This window comes from Trachemys scripta, chromosome 3 (genome assembly GCF_013100865.1).
Source record: "Trachemys scripta elegans isolate TJP31775 chromosome 3, CAS_Tse_1.0, whole genome shotgun sequence".
Lineage (NCBI taxonomy): Eukaryota > Metazoa > Chordata > Testudines > Emydidae > Trachemys > Trachemys scripta.
The window spans coordinates 67,366,746-67,388,826 of NC_048300.1; the positions used below are offsets into that span (position 1 = coordinate 67,366,746).

The window sequence follows — 22,081 nt, forward strand, 5'->3', positions numbered from 1 at the left end:
CAGAACTTTTTCAGCAATACTATGTTGATAACATTAATTGTGTTAAGGATCTGGTCACAATTTACCTTTTTAGTGAAGACTGAAGCAAAATTAACATTAAACACCACAGCCTTGTTGATAACATCCATTATTAGCTCTACTTCCCCACTAAGTAGAGGAACTACACTTTGTCTTTCTCTTGCTTCTAATGTATTTATAGAACCTCTTCTTATTACCTTTATATCCCTTTCTAGGTGTAACTCATTTTGTGTGTTAGCCCTTCCGGTTTTGTCCTTACATGCTTGTGCTATTCTTTTGTACTCCTCCTTAGCAATTTGTCCATGTTTCTACTCTTTGTAGGATTCCTTTTTCATTATCAGATCATTAAAGAGTTCCTGATGGAGCCATACTGACCTCTTTCTGTCTTTCCTTCCATTGGGATAGTTTGCTGTTGTGCTTTTAATATTGTCTCTGAGAAAGTGCCAACCCTCCTGTACTCTTTTTTTCCCTTGAGATTTTCTTCCCATGGGACCTTACCTACCAGTTCTCAGAGTTTGTTGAAGTCTGTTTTCAAAGCCTATCGTCCTTATTTTGTTGCTATCACTCTTTCCTTAGAATCATGAAATCTATAATTTCATAATCACATTCACTGAAATTGCCTTCCACCTTCAAATTAGCAACCAATTCCTCACTGTTACTCAAATGAATTGCATCAGTGCAGATTTCACACATTATAATCTATCTTGGGTTGTACAGCAACAATTTTACTCCCTATAGCTACCTAGCCATCTACACATTATTGTTTCTGTAACTAATATAACTGAAAGGACAACATAAAAATATGAAGGGGAATACAAGAGGTCAACGGTACAAACTCTTTTAGGTTACAAGACCAAGCCTAAGCCAGTTGGATCTTGTTCATATAAGGAGCAGCCTTAAATTCTGTAATCATTTGGTATGATACGGACACAATGCTGAGTACCGCATACTGCCTGAAACCAGCTTATATGTCCCTGCCAAGTCACATGAGAAGTTGCATTGCCATCTGGTCATTTGTTAATCTAATGAGGAACAGTGCAACCTTATGGTTCTTTTCTTTTTAGGGATAGAGGAATTTGGATCACATCACCAGAAGGCATAATCCCTCCCTGAGTTCCCCAACACGCAGGGGATCATGTACTCTGCACTATCCTTTTGGTTCTTCCCTGACTCTTATGGGCAATTTTGCCTCCCAAAGGAGCATGGAGGGAGCAGTCTCTATGCTTCCCCGAGTATAGGGATAGAGAGTGACCTGGGTCCTTGTGCTCCCTCTCCCCTCTTATCCCCCAACATCTGCAAAAGGCCCAGCAATATTTTAATCCAAATTGTATGTTGAAGATGGAATTCTATCCTCTCCTGGCAATTTCTTTAAATCAAACATTTCATAGCATTTCCATAAGAGATGGACTCAAACCAGAACAGGGCAATCTAAACATCCCTGAACAAGCTGTCAAACTTGTCTCCTCCAGAACTATTACGTGGATCTTTTAGAGGACATCTACCAATGAAGTCAATAGAAGCTTTGCATGCAAAGTACTCCAGGGGTACCAATACCAGGAGAATGGGGAAAATTTCTGCTCACTTCTGTCCTTCAGTACAGGATGTATTCTCCAGCTCTGATTAAAAATGTAATAAAAAATATGTTTGACTGCCATGAATTTCAAGAATGCTAACGAGGGCTCCACTTTCCCTGTGGTCAGGTTTCCTCCCCTTTCTAAATGGACCGGCTTTATGCACAGCTTCACTTTTAATGGGCTTTTAGGCTGGAGTTTTTCCCAAACCCAAACATAGCTCTAACCCGGTTCCCCTTAATCCTCTCCCCAATTTCCCACAGGGATACTCACATTCTGATTAGCGTTCAGCCTTTTAGAACAAATCGTTTAAGGGGATCCGGGTGACTGACAGTATTCATACTTTATGGCAAACACACAAAGCTCAGAAGGAGTACCAGCCTCCCATGCATACCATAGGCCAAATGCTGCCTCCATGCACACCCCAGAAAGGGCATTCTGTGCACCAAGAAAAGCTGCAGAGACCAGGGAGGTATGTGTCCCCAAAGACACTGGATTTGGAGTAGCAGTGGAGTGGCTGGTTTGCCTTTACCACATAGCCTCAAAGTCGCAGAAGCCCCCATGGGCACAATGTGTTCCCATCATGAGAAGGGCAATGACTGGGGGATCCAGGAAGTGAGGAGTCCACTGGCCCTTTTGTCTAGTCTATGGCTATACCACCCACAGAAACACTGGGGGGAGGGATAGCTCAGTGGTTTGAGCATTGGCCTGCTAAACCCAGGGTTGTGAGTTCAATCCTTGAGGGGGCCATTTAGGGAACTGGGGTAAAAATCTGTCTGGGGATTGGTCCTCCTTTGAGCAGGGGGTTGGACTAGATGACCTCCTGAGGTCCCTTCCAACCCAGATATTCTATGATTCTATGAATCTGCTGCAGTGCAGGAAGCCTTAAGGGAGCTCTGCTCTACTGCACTCAGGTTCCCTCCTGGAAACCTGTTCCTCCTGCAAAACAGAACCACGCTGATTTCACAGGGCTCCCCATCCCTGGTGCGAATGTGTCTATACGGGGCAAGAAGCAGGAGGATTTCACACAACATCTCAACCTTCCTTGCTGCGTATTTAAGGCGATACATTGCTCCATACTCAACATACTGCTAAAAAACGCCAGTATCCTCTTTGTGAAGCAAACAAGTATTACATAGGTGCATTATAGTATAACAGACCTGGTACATTCAGTAGCTAGTTTCCCTTAATTCTCTAACTAGATAGAGGGGCATTCAGGGTTTCTCATTATACATGATCAGGTACAAGGGCAGAGACCAGGAGCTCCTATTTAACAAGATGCTCTGTTTCTTGTTTAATCAAATGAGAATTTTAATGTAAAGAATGAGAAAAACAATTCTGAAGTCACTGTTAAGCATGCCTTTGAGCTGACTTTTATTGTAAGTGTTAGCCAGACAAAGAATGCTTAGGCATTGCACAAAAGACAAAGAAGCCTGGGCCTTTTATTATTTATACAAATGATCTCCATGATTACGCGCAAAGGAAGAGTTCCAAGTCTGCACATACATTGTACGGTGCGGCACCGTAAATAATGAGCAGCGGCGCAATCAGATAAAAGGATTTACATTATTTAAAGCTGAGCGGCAATAGGTGACAAATTGCAGTTTAATGTAGATAAGTGTGGAAAAGTATGCACAGAGCCAGGGAATGAAAACTGATAATAATATCCACTAAATAAAGTGGGTGATTCCAAAGCTCTAGACCGGAGTGGGCAAAGTACGGCCCCTGGGCTGGATCTGGCCCCTCGGGGCTTTGGATCCGGCACACAGGATTGCCCCCCGTGGCGCCGCTGGCCCCGCTCTCAGAAGCACCCAGCACCACTTTCCTGTGGCCTCTGGGCGGGGGGGCAGAGGGCTCCGTGCATTGCCCTTGCCTCCAGGCACTGCCCCCCGCAGCTCCCATTGGCTGGGAACGGGGAACAGTGGCCAATGGGTGTTTTGGGAGAGGTACCTGTAGGTACGTCAAGGGCAGTGCACGCAGAGCCCTCTGCCCCCCCACTCCCACAGGGGCCGCAGCACTTCCTGGAGCGGCGCAGTGTGGGGCCAGGGCAGGCATGCAGGGAGCCTGCCCTGGCCCCGGTGCATGCCGCTGCCACCCCAGAGCTGCTTTAGATAAGCGGCGCTGGGCCGGAGTCCGAACCCCTCCTGCACCCCGCTCCCCAACTCCCTGCCCTAAGTCCCCTGTCTGCACCTTGCACCCCAACTCCCTGCCCTGAGCTCCCTGCTGCACCCTGTGCCCCCCAACCCCCTACCCTGAGCCCCTTGCCACACCCCACGCCCCTCCTGCACCCAAACCCCTGCCCTGAGCCCCCTCCCGCAGTCTGCAACCCTCCTGCACCCCTGCTAAGCCCTCTCCTGCACCCCAACCCCCTACCCTGAGCCCCTTGCCACACCCCACACCCCTCCTGCACCCAAACCCCTGCTCTGAGCCCCCTCCCGCAGTCTGCAACCCTCCTGCACCCCTGCTGAGCCCTCTCCTGCACCCCAACCCCCTTCCCTGATCTCCCTCATACAGACCACACCCCTCCTCTGCCCCAATCCCTTGCCCTGAGCCCCTTCCTGCACCCTGCACTCCCTCCCGCACCCCAACCCCCTGCCCCGGCCCTGCATACAATTTCCCCACCCAGATGTGGCCCTCGGCCCAAAAAGTTTGCACACCCCTGCTCTAGACCAATATGCATTTGTCACGAAGAAAACAAGCAGGAGGAATAGCATTGCTGGGTGGATTAAGTGAGTTGTCCAAGATCACATAGGATGCCCGTGGCAGCTCTGGAAATAGAACCTAGATCCTCTGTTTCCCACACCTGTCCCATAAACACGAGGCTATCCTTCCTCTCAGGTGAGGAATCCTTTTAACTGACATTTTCCTTCAATAGGTTTTATGTTGCTCAGGATTACTTGTTTGCTTTGACCTTCAGACTCTGATCCAAACAATCAATTATTAAAATCTTATTTATGGATCACTAACATAGTATATGCAACAGATGAGTATTTGGGGACCTGATTCTGCCGCCATTCTGAAATCAAAGGGACCACGCACATCATAAGGGGCTGCAAATCCTGAAGAGAGATGCCAGAATCTAGCCCTTATTAAGGATTGAATGCTGCCCTCACTCACAACCCCGGCAGCCCCACTGAAGTCAATGGAATTCCAGGGGACACAAGTCTGGGCAGATTTGGCCCTAACTCGCTGGTGCTCAGCAAGCATTGCTTCCGGGGGTACCGCTTTTGGATCGAACTGTGCTCTCAATTACACGGATGCAAATCCTTAGTAACTTCATGTTGTCAACTCTGGAAATACAGTAGGGAATCTGAGGGCACAACTTGGCCCTGTGACTAACAGAAGCAAAAGGATATTGGGCTAGAAAGGCAGATAAAAGGATAAGACAGAAGACTTAACATGACTGCCCAGAGGGGAACTAAACAGAGCTGCTAACTTGAAAAACTGAACTTGTCTAACATTGCATTGAGCTGTGAACCTCCTCTGTATTCTCAGCTGCAGTTTACAGCATAACACCACTATTGACCCTCAACCCTGATAAATGAAACAGTGTAGCAATTTGAAACCGCCAAACAATCGGCCTAGTCAGTCTTAACACTAATAATCTCAGCCACTTGCTTGTTGCCTTGTAAAATGCTGTAATAAATAACGCTGGTGTCTGTGAATAAAAACAGGTAAGTAACTAAATGCCATGGAATGAACGTACACTGCTTGTTAGCATTCATTGTAGATATGCTTGGCAGTATTCTGCAGTCCTTACTCAGGCAAAACTCCCATCGACTTCAACCTTAGTTATCATTTTCTGACTTGAGTGCCCAACCATGCAACCTTAATGTTCTCTTAACGTAGCTATTCTTTAATGGAATAATTCATTATGTTATATGTAGCTCAGGGGCTGTGTAATTCTTTCTAGCAAGTAGCAACCTTTAACAAATGGCACCTGATCAATAATGGAGAATTCAACATTTGAGAATAAATAAAAGGCCTTCTTTGCAAGTTGTGTCTGTGGAAAATGTCAGAACCATTTATCATGGAGCCAGATTGATAGCCTGCAGCTGCTGTCCACAAGGTCTATAAAACCTAACTTTGCTGAGTTCTGCAAATCTGTTTTTGTATCAGACATAATTAGCTTTCTTCTATGACCAAAACACAAAATAAGATCTTATTGCGTATGCAGGTAATGATCATTACCAGAGCTTTATTAGAGCACAGCTTTGTCATAATGGTACTTTGTTCTCGAGCTGCTTCTTACATAGGGTTATTTTATCTTGGTTTCCAGGTGCACTCTAAAACAATCCTCTGTGTAACTCTATACAGTCTGAGCTACTTAATCTATATCAGTTTGTAAAATGCATTTATATTTGGTTTTAAAATCCTCAGATTAACAAGTCAATTGGACAAACAATACAAGCCAAGTGAATGGTCACCACTTTACCCCTGCCAGTCAATATAGGAACCAAGTTTAAAGGATTAAGTCGGTTTGATGTCCAATGAAAAACTTTTCAAGTACCAGTCCTATGGAAAAAGCACACAGCAACTGCATCCTCTTCTTCCACAATTCCCTTCCAATGGAAAGTGGACATGATTTGTAATGGCTGAAAGGCCAATTTCACTACTGATATAAACCAATAAGATGGTGCAAACAGGGCTGTCTTAAAGTGTGGTTCTACCCTGAAAAGCGACTTCGTAAAAACAGCTTTGTAGGGTTCCAGAAAGATTTTGTATCATTGATTTCCAAATCCACTGTACTCAGTTTTCAAGCTAAGATATTTCTTTAAATTCCCAACCATGCAATCTCAGCCTGGGCTCTGACACCCATGATGTGTTCTTTCTATCAAACCAGCAGGAATAGAGAATCCTCAAACCATACCCTTGGCTAATCTCTGCAAATCATGCAGTCTACTGTCCCTCGCCTTTGTGGGTGAAGCTGCAGGGATAGTCTTTCCTTGGCCTACTTAAAGACAGTGATCTGAGGTGGTGGCTGTGAACAGCTGAAGCAGATCTCTGCAGCGGGGTGCAGGCAGTAGTTCTGTAACATTCTCCTCTCCCATGGGTTTAGGTCACAAGGCATGGGTGCTTCGTCCCTTCTCTAGCACAGACTTCCTGTGCCTCATGCAAATTGCCCCTCATGATCTCCACTTTGAGCATATTGCTGTCACTGTGATGTCAGCATGCACAGCAACTAATCAAGTGTTTCCAGAGCTGAGGGTCCTAGGCAAAGCCTACCGTGCATATAACTTATTCCAGCCCTGGGTGCAACTCCATTGACATAACTGGAGTTATGCTATCTTAGGTTTTGGTGAATCCGTCCCGTAAGTCCTTTTAAAAGCACCTTTTCACAATACAGCAGTGTTATAACAAAGAAATGGCTTAGCCTTCAGTCTGCCTGTCTACTGAATGATGTGTTTATACCACCTGTGTCACTAGGGGATCTTGAAGCAAATGGGACTATTCCCTTGAGTAAGGGCTATTCATGTGTGCAAGAATAACACATAAGTGTAAATTGTGTGTAACAGAGAAGAGAATCAGGCTCTGAGGTGGAATAACTCCAATGACAGCTATAGAGCTAGTCCGTATTTTCACTGATATAACAGACCAAAATTTGGATCAATTTGTTTTTTCCCACCTTAGTTAAAGTGTCAAATCTTTTCAAGCAGATCTTGGAATCTGTGGCACTGAATTTGTTTAATACAAATAATGGATTTGTCCAGATGGAAGAAACCACAGATGTAGCTCACAAAGACTCAGGACCAACATTAAGGTGCTAAAATCAATAGCGTAGTCTCTTAGTGTGCTTTAATAGGTGCCATCATGATTTTTCTTGCAGTTCAATAATTGGTATTTAACCCTGAGATTACTTCTGGCATTTTATTCCCCTACTTCATTTAAGAAAGTCATCATAGCTGCACTCATTTCTTAGGCAGGCTGGGTAACTGTTTGTTTTTTTTAACAGCCAACAAAGATGTGTGAAGTTGACAGTTAATTCTTACAAAGGATCTTTACTACAACGTGCCAAATTAAGATCCAGATCTGGGGTTGGACTCTGAGCATCTCTAAGTTTTGGCATATTTGGACCTGGGGATTTGATTCAATTTATTCATAAGGTGAGGGCCAATGATAGTTCACAGGGAACACTCACTGTGCAATTTCTGTGCATGGTATTTGTGTCAAATCCTGAACACCACACTTTCTCCCGTGTGTGCATATTCCTTTTCTTAACAATCAAAACAAGGTGAAATAAAGTTAAAGTTGTGCTTCAGATTCTCAGAGTAAAGGGAATTTTCTCCATCATTAATTCCCTCCTGTGTGCCCAGATAGTGCAAGGAGTATGGTCTCTGGCCAGTACTTCAGAACACAAAATCATCATGTGCATACCTCAGGCATTGGCAGAGCGAGATACAACAGGGTACCTTTTGAATGGAATGTCAGGCCTAACTCTGAATGTCTTTGCCAGGGTGGGCCTTTGGGCATGTGTACACTGCCTCGCAGGTTGGACTACAGGGTTGCGAATAGCAGTGCGCACTAAAGTGCTGCCCTGGAACTCCTCCCTTTAATCTTCAAACAGGATTACATTAACACAAACCAGAAACCTTTTAGTTTGTGCCTTCAGCATCCACATAGGGGAGTTAAAGCGCAGCACTTTGGTGCTCACTGCTATTCAAACCACCTAGTCTGAACTGACAGGCAGTGTAGACATAGCCTCAGTAGGCCTCCTAATATTATTTTAATTGAGCGGCTACAGTCTCTCATGTCAAAACATAGGAACACAGGTTATGTAAAACTGCATTAAGGGACTTTTTAAAGCTCTGATTAATGGCCTGATAGGTTATAAAATGAATCCAAGTTGTAAATTTGTACTTAGGGTTTTTCTAAAATGTGAATTATTGACTTGACAGATTGTAATAACTTCTTCAGAACTGTTCTGGTATATGGTTCAAATCCTTTCTGTACAGCTCACTGACATGCACAGTAAGGCTAATTTACTAGTCCTCTCAGAGCATGAACATCCACAGGCTACAACTTCTTCTGAAATGTATGTTAAAATATTACAAGTGACCAGCTGGACTTAGCCAAAGGGAGGAAAGTGAGATTTATGTAATAGTGACGTCCAGCTGCGAATAACTCAACAACTCCCTGCTAGCTCATCTGGGAGTTAGGTTTCTTTTTAATTCACTTGATAGATACGATGCCCGCAGACCATAGCTGTTCTGCCTTTAAGATTCAACTATAACAGATGAACCATAGTAGCTGTTGAAATGGCAGCATTTACCCACAGTTACATATCTGAAATGCCTCAAAGTGATAAGTATTTCCCTGTCCTCAGAGTTGGAGATACTTAGATATCAGAGTTTGGAGCCACAACTCTGAGCCTCCTTTGAGTGCTCTGTACTTTGCAGAGCGGTATCTATATTATCGTCCTATTTCATTACGAGATTTCTATGCAAAACTTGTGTTTTGGGCCACCTCTTCCAGCTATCCTTTGAACATATTTAGGCTCTGAATCTACAAGTGACTCTGCATAGGTGGACACTTGCCCCCATGCAGAGCCCTATAGACTTCAGTGGAACTCTGTACCGCACAGGGGTCTGCCTGGGCAGTTTTTCTTGCAGGATTTTGGCCTTATTGTTAATCAGGTTAATTCATAAGAACTGTCTGTCTCTCTTAAGTTTTCTATTGCACATTTTACACCGTAGTATCTATGGGCTCAGTCCTGCGAACTGCTGAGCAGCTGTAGGAGATGCTCAGTGCTTTGCAGCATAAAGCCCTAACCACTTCCAAAGTGAATAGGAACTAGGTCTGGCAATTAGGAGATGTGCCTGAATGAAAACAAAAAATCTGAACATCCCTGAATTGTGTGTCTGAGTGTTCAAATTTGGCACTGAATTTTGCAAATAGCCCCTCTCTTTATAAAGGACTGAACAAAAACCTGAACCCATGCATCTCTAAATTTCAGGGTATTTGAAATCTGGGTCCTACTTCAAAATATGCAGTTGAAGCCCCTTTCCAAATATGAAAGAAAAGAGACATTTAACTAACAACAGCTGCATTTTTGAAAAGGTAATTATTAGAACTAGTCAAAACTCAGAATTTTGGTTCCATGGGAAATTTGGACATGTCAAAATTTGTTTTAGTCCCAAATTGGAATGAAAACAAATTCAAGATTTCTAGTGAAATAATTATTTTGTCAAAAATTAATATCAGGTCAATTAAAACATTCTGTTTTCAAAAAAATCAAAATGTTTGCTTCTGATCCAGACTTTTAGAAATTATAATACAATTGATAAGAATATAAAAATAGTAAATTTAAAAACAAAAAAGTCATATCAAAACAAACAAAAAATCAAAATGTTACATGCTGATAAGAGACTTTTGGACCTGCCAGAATGATTTTTAAATATCTTTTTCAATGCAGTTTGTCAGATTTTAAATAATTACGCTTGGCAAATTTTAGGGACTTAGCATTTAGGCATATCCTGGAATATGTATTTTGACGTACGGCCACTAATTTGAAAGGAGAGCCAAGACATGCAATGACTTGGTAGATGTTGCTTCATAAGAAGTACTAGTATGGTGTATGCAGCGTTCACAGGTATTGAAGGGGTTAAGAAAATTGCAGTGAGGAAAAGTATTTTAAAATCCTTCATATTGGACATTATAAAATTGAAAAAAAATAAGATTTAGCAAATTGCTATCTATAAAACCAAGTTCAAACTATGTAATTATATTTTTGAAGTAGTCTAACCTGTACTTTGCAGAGCTAATCTACACTCCCATTGCTCTCTCTAGCGATGCTGACTCAGAGCAACACATTTCCCCATATAAAAAATCTTAATGTCCCAAGACAAAACGATTTGAATACAAAACACATTCTAGACCAGGGGTCGGCAAACTTTGAGAAGTGGTGTGCCAAGTCTTCATTTATTTACTGTAATTTAAGGTTTTGCGTGACAGTAATACATTTTACATTTACAGGGGCCAGCGGACGGAATACCGGACTGGCAGCGGGCTGAGCGGGGCCATCGGCCGGGACCCCAGACCGGCAGCGGGGGTGGCAGATGGAACCCCAGACCGGCAGCGGGCTCAGCAGCTCAGCCCGCTGCCGGTCTGGGGTTCCATCCGCCATCCCCTGCCAGCCGGGGTCTCTGCCGCCGGCCCCGCTCAGCCTGCTGCCGGCCCAGAGTTTCGTCCATCCAGGCCGGCAGCAGGCTGAGTGGGACTGGCAGCCTGGAGCCCAGCTGGCAGCAGAGTGCCACTAAAAATCAGCTCACGTGCCGCAGGTTGCCGACCCCTGTTCTAGACAATGCCTCACATGAACACAGGCCTGGAAATCCCTGGGCAGCATATGAATAAATGACAGAAACTTGCCATCCTGATACTGCCTCTTCCAGAAAGTCACCGAAGTGCCATAGGGATGTGGGTGGAGGTTACAAATATATGCCCATATGCGCAGGCTGAAGCCTGGACCCTAATCCCTGTTCAAATCATTCCTAAACATTAAGCACTAAAGGGGTGTGTGTGTGTAAGGGCTGTTTTCAGCCAGAATATGGGTAAATATTAAAGCTGCTTTTGCAAAATATGTATTGTGCTTATTTGGCACAATCTGTGCTCAGCCAGGTCAAAATATACAATGTGAAACTCTCTGAAGTCAATGGCAAAATTCCCCATTTTTACTCCAAGTCTATTTAGCAGGCAGGGTAGGATAGCTTTAGGATCCCAACCAGCTCAAATCAGTCCAACTCTGAATGAGATACTTAAAAGGTAGATAAGGATTTTGTTGGGTTGGAAAAAAGGAGATATAACGGAAAGCAATGGATGAAGTTACGAAGGAGAGAATATAGGCTAAATAGCAGACAAACAATGAGTCCTATTAGGCCGGGGGAATTCTGATAAGAGTAGTGGCCCCATTACTTAGGGGCCCCATAAGCCCCATTACTTAGGACGTTAGTACTTTATCTAGAAGTGTTTTATTTTGGTAGTTTCTGACTGGAACAGTCTTGCAGTGGCAGGGAAATGGAGTAGGTGTTTTAAGAAGAGTTTTCTGTTGCTAATCTCTACAACCTTGTGACACTTGAAATTAAAGTGTATTTAGAATCTTTGAGCAAGAAAAGTAAATTTTGAAACAATAAAAGGAAGCACTTCTTCAAGAATCCTCTAGTCAGCCTGTGGCACTCACTACTGCATGATGCCATTAAGGAAAAACAATAGCTGGATTTTTTTAGGGTCTGTAATATGGTGACTGCCACCTGAGCATCCCCTCATGGCCAAAGGTCGCTCCATGGCACCCTGCCTCTCTTCCTCCCCTCCTCGCTGGATACCAAAGATCCAACTCAGTCTCCCCTGATAACAAGGGCTTATCGAAGTGCCCACCTCGGCGCTCTAGGACCCAAGCAAGCACAGACAAAAAATAGTGGGTGCTCAGCACCCAGCAGCCACAACTGTTAGGCAGGGTCTCCAATCAGCTGTTAGGAAGTGCTGCCAATCAGCTGTTTGGCAGCTGGGGGAGGCACTTGGGGGAGGGCCGATAGCAGTAAGTGGTGAGTTGTGCCTTGAGGGAGGGTTTGGAGCAGGAGTGGGAAGAGGCGGACCAAGGGTGCTCTAGGGGGGCTGAGGCTTTATTATCCCCAAGTGTATCCCGTCCCTCTTTAATTGGCTCACTTGGACCCACCTTTTCTGACGCAGAGGGAGCTGGGCCTGATCTAGTCACAGGGAGCAACTACCATGTGACAGTCTGGACAATTGTGTAACCATTAATAACATTTATTCTGTAGTTATGATACTAAGGAAATGATATGGGTAATCAAACCTTCCGCTTCACTGTGTCAGCTGATTGTTCACGGGAGTCAGGAAGTAATTCTTTTCCCCCAGGGACCTATGTCGCACAGTTTATACTTTAATTTTCACTTTCCTTGGCGCAATCAGGAAGCAGCCACTGACGGAAGAGACAGGATAATAGACCAGATGGGCCAATGATATGAGCTATGCCAGATATTCTCTTTTTATATTACTGAACACTCCCATGAGCGAGTGTGGAATTATCAGAATCCAACACTTCCTAGCTGTATTAAATCCCTCCCATACTCTGTGCTGTGCTGTGCTTCCTTTGCTCTAGCATCTTTTTATACGTCTGAGTCTTTTCTGGCTCCGCTACCATGAATTATTATTTATACAGTTTTATCATCTTGCATGATCCTCTACAAACAGGAAGAAATAGACGTTCCCTGCCCTAAACAGTTTACGATCTCATGCCCCAACAGTGCCATGCTTTATCATGTTGAATAGTACTCTGCCCTGATGATTCCACGAGACTACTTGGGTGAGTCAGGGACTGCCCAACATGAGCATCAGCAGTAGGCCTTAAATTACACAAAGAGTCCAGTAAGTATTCACAGAACCGACGTAATCATTTTCATGACAATGTCATTCAGATACACCAGCGGGGGAGGAACGGGTGGAACTATAATTTTCATTTGATAAGAATGGCACCTTTATGTTTTCAAAACAGGTACAAAATGCTACACTATTTATGGTACTTTTATTCATCCACCACAGGCCCAGTGTGGGTAGGTGCTGGGAAAACTTCACAATCGGTGTCAATGCTTCTCATTCCTGACCCCCAGCAGCCACTGCTATTCCACTCCTACAGTTCTCCGGTGGAGAGATGGAAACATGCCAAACTAGGTCACAGAACTATGAAAGAGGTGTGCTTAAAAAAAAGTCCTCAGTGATCACAAACTCATTTTTACACAAGGCTTGAGTCAGGGTATGAGCCCAGATGTCTAGAGGTGAAACACTGCATTAATTCACTGTGCCTATACTAGTAGCAAACATACTATATTTGTGGACAAGACAGCACATCTGTTAATCAGAAGCTTTAATGTGGGAATTATTGCAATTTACTTAGATCTAATTAACAACAAAGGATTCAGATGATGCTGTATTACATATTTTTAGGGCTGTCAAGCGATAAAAAATGAATCAATTTATCGCACTGTTAATAATAGAATATAATTTATTTGAATATTTTTAAATATTTTCTACATTTTCACATATATTGATTTCAATTACAACACAGAATACAAAGTGTACAGTGCTCACTTTATATTTTTATTACAAATATTTGCACTGTAAAAAAACAAAATAGTATATTTCAATTTACCTAATATAAGTACTGTAGTACAATCTCTTATAATGAAAGTTGAACTTACAAATGTAGAATTATGTACAAAAAATAACTGCATTCAAAAATAAAACAATGTAAAACTTTAGAGCCCACAAGTCCATTCAGTCCTACTTCTTGTTCAGCCAATTTCTAAGAAAGTTTGTTTACATTTGCAGGAGATAATGCTGCCCGCTTCTTGCTTACAATGTCATCTGAAAGTGAGAACAGGCGTTCGCATGGCACTGTTGTAGCCGGCATTGCAAGATATTTATATGCCAGATGCGCTAAAGATTCATATGTCCCTTAATCTTCAATCACCATTCCAGAGGACATGCGTCCATGCTGATGATGGGTTCTGCTTGATAACAACCCAAAGCAGTGCGGACCGACGCATTTTCATTTTCATTATCTGAGTCAGATGCCACCAGCAGAAGGTTGATTTTCTTTTTTGGTGGTTCAGGTTGTGTAGTTTCAGCATTGGAGTGTTGCTCTTTTAAGACTTCCGAAAGCATGCTCCACACCTTGTCCCTCCTCTCAGATTTTGGAAGGCACTTCAGATTCTTAAACCTTGGGTCGAGTGCTGTAGCACTTTAGAAATCTCACGTTGGTACCTTCTTTGTGTTTTGTTAAATCTGCAGTGAAAGTGTTCTTAAAACAAACAACATGTGCTGGGTCATCATCCGAGACAGCTATCATATGAAATACATGGCAGAATGCAGGTAAAACAGAGCAAGAGACATACAATTCTCCCCCAAGGAGTTCAGTCACAAATTTAATTAACGCATTATTAGTTTAACAAGCATCATCAGCATGGAAACATGTCCTCTGGAATGGTGGCCGAAGCATGAATGGGCATACGAATGTTTAGCATATCTGGCACATACATACGTTGCAATGCAATGCCTGCTACAAAAGTGCCGGCTCTCACTTTCAGGTGACATTGTAAATAAGAAGCAGGCAGCATTATCTCCCGTAAATGTAAACAAACTTGTCTTAGAAATTGGCTGAATAAGAAGTAGAACTGAGTGGACTTGCAGGCTCTAAAGTTTTACATTGTTTTGTTTTTGAGTGCAGTTATGTAACAAAAAAAATCTACATTTGTACTTAGCACTTTCACGATAAAGAGATTGCATTATGGTACTTGTTTGAGGTGAACTGAAGAATACGATTTCTTTTGTTTATCATTTTTACAGTGAAAATATTTGTAATAAAATAATATAAAGTGAGCACTGTACACTTGGTATTTTGTGCTGTAATTTAAATCAATATATTTGAAAATGTAGAAAAACATCAAAAATATTTAATAAATTTCTATTGGTATTCTATTACTTAGTGCAATTAATTGCGATTAATTTTTTAAATAGCAATTTTTTAAAATTAATCGCATGAGTTAACTGTGATTAATTGCCAGCCCTAATATTTTTCTTTCAGATTTGTCTCTGACAATTATACAGTTTGTGCCATTGGCACTAAAATGTACAGATACTGCAAAAATATATAAAACTGGGATTTTCAAAAGCACTCTGGAATCATTGATTTCAATAGGTGCAAACGTCCGTTGATTCCAGCGGGAGCAGAGTTAAGCAAACACTGTGCACTTTTGAAAATTCCACCCCCAAACTCCTGTATATTACATGTCACAACTGAGATTACACCATCCTCTGGTAATTTGGTGCATTATATGTAATTGTATTGCCCATCTGATTTAGAAGAGAAGATTCTCAGAGCAGCACCAAGAAAACTGATGGCAGTTATAAACAATAAAATATGAATAATACTTGTCAGTAATCAGGTTTCAGAGTGGTAGCTGTGTTAGTCTATATCAGCAAAAAAACAAGGAGACCTTGTGGCCCCCTAGAGACTAACAAATTTATTTGGGCACAAGCTTTCGTGGACTAGTAAGTATCAACTCTTCCATGTTTGGAAGACGAAGAGCAATCCTCTAGTCTGAGCACCAGACAGAGATTTTTAAATACGGTGTTTTAAAGAAATATGAAGACAGATTGTTTATTCAACATTTCTGGTGCAACATCAGTGTGGCCGGCAGCTGACAACTAAATGTATCCAGTGAATTCCAATTCTATGACCTTGAAAAACAACAGACATTTTTATTTTCAAATTCATTACATGCTAAATTCCTCTCTTTATTTTATTAGCTCTTTTTCATTTTATTAACAGAACTTTATGAAGTCTTCACCAGGCAAAAGGCTAATCTAATTATGCAGACTTTTATGGATCAGATTTGTTTGCTGTAGTGTAATGGAATGAGTTGGCCTCTGCCTGTAAGCATCTGTGCGTGTGTCTGAGATGGGGGTGATGGGAGAATGACTATATACAAATACACTCATGATAAAATAGATGTTCATTGTCCCTGCTGTGAATTGTCAATACTTTATATAAACAGACAGAGATACATCATTTTTAATTTTTATTCTGGAAGTAAACAGGAACAACCTTTGCAAAAGTAGGAGTTACAGAGAAGATTTAAAGGAAAGGTTACTTTTTTCAATATCAGTTCACTTGAGATTGTTTGTACTGAAGACTTATTTTAATTATAGACATTTCCCATTAAAGCATTAAAAACCTGACAATATCAGATGAAGCATGAATGCCTATGCTCATTAGGAAATTTCTCTCAAAATGCAACTCTTTTCCCTTTCTGCCCTATTTTCTTCCTTGTTGTCTTCCTTCTAATACTCTACTGTTCAGATCACCCTTATAGTTCTGACACAGTCAAATTCAGAGGTGACGTCCCAAGGGATGAGAGTCTCAGGCATGTCTCAGGGAATCTGGAGAGAATTTAAATTGAAGTAACATGCATCTGGAAGGAGCCAAAAGGAGGTTATAAATATGCCAGTTTTAGATTGCTAGTAAACAAGTTCACAAGGCCAGACCCTGGGCCCTATTAGGACTGCTTTGCACTGCTCAGGTAATGCAAATCACCCTTAACATGGCATACCTGGCTTGTTATAGATTCCTCCAATGTGCAGGAAATGCCTGGGTGGCTAATGAGGAGCAAGACAGTGATGTGGGGAAAGGGGCGCAGTGGCAGGTCTCAAACTTTGGTTAATCATGTAAATTGATAATCTTTGGATTTGTTTTGGATAAATGTCCAAAACTACAAACCACTTGAGGTCAATCCACTGAGATTCTTGAGATTGTATTTGCTATTTTACCTGAAGGAGTTCACCCATGTCAAGCTGAGGTATCCTTCAGATATCCATTTGGACTGGCTGTTTTCACACCCCTGAGTGACGTAGTTACACCAATATAGGTCTGTAGCATAGACCTAGCCTCAGTATTGTTCCTTCTGCTTTCTCTCTCAGCCTTCCACAATCATTCTGCTCTAAATTTGCTGACCAAAAGGAACCAAAGAGAACAAAGGGAAAATCAGCAGAAAGTCTAGCAGTTACCAGCTAAAGCATTTAATGAAATTTTCTGGGAGAACATTCAGAGATTGACAGAGAGCCTGCTCTCTATTAGTCTCACCTCTGAATGACTTTTCCTCGACTTGGCTTTTGTTAAACCATGAAAATGAGATGATTTGATGCAGAGGGTTGTTTTCTGATTGCCTACTTGTCATTCTCTCAGAGTGATCCAGATTCCGTATTCCAGCGCAGCTGTTTTATGCCATTCCAGCAGCACAACAAGGCCACAGAGCTAGTGGATCCAGTCCCCAGGGAATATCTCTGGCGTAAGGGAGATCCTCGGATGCTGCATAGTTGGAAAGGCTCTACATTTTCCCACTTCACAGCTCCTGATATAAAGGCTGTGCCAAAGGCATATCGGGGAGGAAAGAGACATCTAACTATTCTCAGCTAATATAATGGCTCTGAGGGGGTAATTAAAAATGTAAATTAGGGTAATACTAAGCCTACACTAAGTTGCATCAGAAGCTGAACAAAGGATGGTCCAAAAATATGAAGAGGTGTAAAAGTGATTTAAAGCCACCTTTAGTCCCCACTTTTTCCCTACAGAATGAGAATCTGGCCCAGTATCCTTATCTCTGAACATACCCACCAAGAAATGGAATGGGCTTTTTGAAGAGCCTAATTTTTGAGGCTCTTTAACCCACTTATGACCAAATTCTGTCCTTGGAGGAGTGATCCAGCTTTAATTGATTCCAGTAAGCGCACTGCCTACCCATTTAAGTGCAGCATTCAGGTATAAGGATCTAACACTTCACTTTGCAAAAATCACTTTTTGGATTAATAGTATCCCAAGCTAAGTCCTGCAGCGTACAAAGAACAGAAACCAAGATGTTCTAATTAAAGAATTTCTTCTGTTATCAGGGGATTTTGGATTAGTACAAACCACATCAGAAGAAACTAGATAATCCATGCTTGGTTCATTTGTACATCTGGGAGGCCAAAAGATTTTAGCAGTCAGTTTTATTTATGGCAGCTATAACATCCTGTCAGTTCAGTGACAGCAAATCCAGCATTACTTTTTGGCTGAATTATTAGTTAAAAAAAAAAAACACACATTTTTTGAATACCTGGCTTCTACTCTAACATTTATAAGTAGACTACAGCTTGCCATGTTAACTTCAACAAAATCCATGGCATGTGAATTAATTGTAAAGATAATCTGCAGTGGCTTGCAAACATGAACACAATGGGATAGAAGCATTAAGTCATTTCAGGAGTACTTAAACCTAGTGTGGAAACTCTGTTCTTGATTGAGTGGTGAGATGACAGTGGACTAAACTTGAATAGTTCTATGGGATTACTGTATGTTGTTGTCAAAAAGCCTTCTAATAAGATCCACAATCGTATTCAACAAGAACAGCAATGGGACTACACCATTTTACACCTGCCAGGAATCTGCTCCCACTGTGTTTACAAATCTGAACAATCTAGTTGGGTTTTGATTTTCTTTGTGTGTGCGAATGTACATTCATATCATCTAACGCCTCATTCTCATGAAATGGGGTTTTTCATTCTGTGTCCTTAAGTCCTGGCTTTCCAGTTGTGTTGCTCCTGGTCTTTTTCTATTTGGCACACGGTTTGGACAAAGAAAAGTTTGTATGTTTTACTAAGTCAAAGCCTGAACTTTCAGGCCAGGTGATGTTCCCCTCCCCCCCGCCCCTTCTCTAAATGAATGCCTTGTTGAACACTTTGTTGATACAAGGCTGAGAGAGGCATAGAATACCATAAGGGACTAGTTTACATACAGCAATACACTGCTTTTTTTATTAATGCAATCCATCATTTAACTTATACATGCTTTTTAAAAAAATAAAAGGATAACACTGATATGTAACAGCCAGCAGTGAGATTTGTAAGCCTCATTTATGAAAAGAGATATCGCTGCTATGGTAAAAATAATTAATAGCTTTGGATTATACTCTAATAATACACTAGGAATCATTGTACTGTCAAGCAAAAAAGCAATAAGTCAGTGGGAGAAAGGGCAACAGATCATTGCATCACTGGGCAGCAGAGAAGACTGGGCAACTGAGAGGAGGCAAGCATGACTCCAAGGCAGGGGTGGGCAAACTTTTTTGGCCAAGGGCCACATCTGGGTGGGGAAATTGTATGCAGTGCCAGGATGGGGGGTTGGGGTGCGGGAGGGAGTGTGGGGTGTGGGAGGGGCTCAGAGCAAGGGATTGGGGCAGAGGAGGGGTACATGAGGGGGCTCAGGGAAGGGGGTTGGGGTGCAGGAGGAGTGCATACTGCAGGAGGGGGCTCAGGGCAGGGGTTGGGGTGCAGGAAGGGTGCAGGATGCGGCAGGGGGCTAAGGGCAGGGGTGCACAAGGGTGCAGCAGGGAGCTCAGGGCAGGGTGTTGGGGTGCAGGAGGGGTTCGAAGTGTACAAGGGGGCTCAGGGCAGGGAGTTGGGGTGCAGGAGGGATGCAAGGTAGGGGGCTTAGGGCAGGGAGCTGGGAGCCGAGGTGCAGGAGAGGTTTGGGCTTTGGCCCAGCACTGCTTACCTAAAGCGGCTCTGGGGTGGCAGCGGCGTGCACCAGGGCCAGGGCAGGCTCCCTGCATGCCTGCCCTGTCCTCGCGCCGCTCCGGGAAGTGCTGCTGCCTCCAGGTACTTCCCCCGAAGCTCCCATTGGCCGCAGTTCCCCATTCCCAGCCAATGGCAAGGGCAACACAGAGCCCTCTGCCCCCCTGTCTGGGGACCGCAGGGACGTGGTGCCGTCTGCTTCTGAGAGCGGCATGGGCCCACAGCGCCGTGGGGGGCAATCCCATGGACTGGATCCAAAGCCCTGAGGGGCCAGAACCGGCCCACGGGCCGTAGTTTGCCCACCCCTGCTCCAGGGTGTGGAGACTAGACTGAGCAGCAGCACTAGGTGATCTTAGGTGTAGCTAGTTAAAGCTGTAAAAATGCTGTTTTGGGCAGTTGACATGAAGCTATCGGATAATATTAGCCTTCGGATAAAATTAGTGCTCATCTGTATGCCTGGTTCTATACAGTAGCTCTGAATCCAAATGCTTGTCTTCCCCCGCCGCACCCTCCCCCATCTGTATCGGATACACTACGTGCTGAATTATTTGAAAGTGTCAGATTCAAGGATCTGATCCTCAGTTGGGCTAAATCAGCATGGATCTGTTCACCGCACTGGAGCTATGCTGATTTACACCACATGAGAATCTGGCCTAGTCCGTTTGATCATCCTGTGACATTCCCCTCTGGTATTATCTGGACCAGTGATCTGCTAGGTCACTCCAATCCTTGACTCTGAGAGCCACCCTTACCCTGCTCTGCTGTGAGAACCCCCGCTTTAGAATAAACAAACATATTTATTAACTATAAAGATAGATTTTAAGAGATTATAAGTCAAACATAAATCAGATTTGGTCAAATGAAATAAAAGCAAAACGCATTCTAAGCTGATCTTAACACTTTCAATGACCTTACAAACTCAGATGATTCACGCCACAGGGTGGCTGGTTGCTCTTCAGCCAGGCTCTCCCCTTTGATCAGCGCTTCAGTCGCTTGGTGATGGTGTCTGTAGGCGTAGGTGGAAGAGAGAGGAAGAGCATGGCAAACATCTCTTCCTTTTATCACGTCCTTTCCTCCCTCTTGGCTTTGCCCCCGTACTCCTTCAGAGTCAGATGAGCATTATTGAGTCTCTCCAAGCAAGGTTGAGCAATTCTCCTGGTGTGGCCTCATGCAGGTGAGTCATTGCATTGTAGCTCCCTTGCTGGACAATGCCTATTGATGAGTTGTTTGACACCCTGCCCGAGTATTGGTTACTTTCCTTGCTGTTGCCTCTGGGGAGCTAATATCTGGCTGATTCCCCAATTTACAGCATGCTTTAGTGACCACCGTACAACACAATTCTCCTAACTTCATATGCATTCATGACACACATATATGGCTAGAGAAATGACTTTCAGCAGATCATAACCTTTCCCCTGATACCTTACAAGGCATGCTTTATATGCAAGATCATGATTATATGAAAATGAGGAATATGGGGGTTACAGTACGCTCCCCCCAGGTACAGAATGTCACACATCCCCTTTTGTTACAGTTAACAAAAATATATGTAACATTACTAACACCAAGCTTCCTCCCTCCCCCATTTCCTTAGAGTAGAGTTCATGGGGGAAGTTAGATGTGAATGAAGACAATAATTTGGTATATAAGGAGAGAAAGGGCATTCAAAGAGTAAGAGGGAGCAAGGAAGAGGGCATGGAAAATGAGAATGAGAGGATACAAAAGTAGCTTTAAGGAGGGTGGCATGGGTGAACCATGCTCCTGAGGGAGGAGGACGACGACGATATGAGAGGGGAGGTGTAGGGGCAATGTTCTGCAGAGGTTTGCAAGTGAGAATGAGAAGTGTTAACTTGATCCAGAAAGCTAGAGGAAGCCAGTGGAGGTATATGAAAGATGGAGCAAAATGCCACAGTCATTTGCTGAATCCTGCTGCAAATTAGATTAAAAGCCCTTCGGGTTGGGACCATTTCTGCCTGTGTATGTCTGTACAGCACCAAGCACAATGTAGTCGCATTCTGGGCTGGAGATTTTTTGGGGGCTATCACAATGTAAATGACTTCAGAGGAGTAAGATGATGATTTTGGCAGCGGCATTTTGTACAGATTGGAAAGGGCCATGCTAAAAAGCAGGAAGACTAGATCGGAGGAGGCTTCAGTAGTGACTAGGGTTACCATACGTCCGGTTTTTCCCCGGGCATGTTCGGCAATCAAACCCCCGTCCGGGGGGAATTGCCAAAAAGCTGAACATGTCCGGGAAAATGCCGGCCGGGCACTTCCCCTCCCGCGGCTGCTCTGCTCCTCCCCTGACTCTTCGGCTCTGTTTAAGAGCCGAGCTGCCCGAGCGCTACTGGCTTCGGGCAGCCCCCATGCCTCTGGACC

At 43.3% G+C, this 22,081-nt stretch overlaps 1 protein-coding gene across 1 annotated transcript in view; it reads right to left on the minus strand.

The window, feature by feature from the left end:
• The window catches only part of KIF26B (kinesin family member 26B), a 411,172-nt gene that overhangs the window by 99,012 nt on the left and 290,079 nt on the right, over positions 1–22,081 (minus strand). The gene's annotated exons all lie outside the window — the stretch shown is intronic.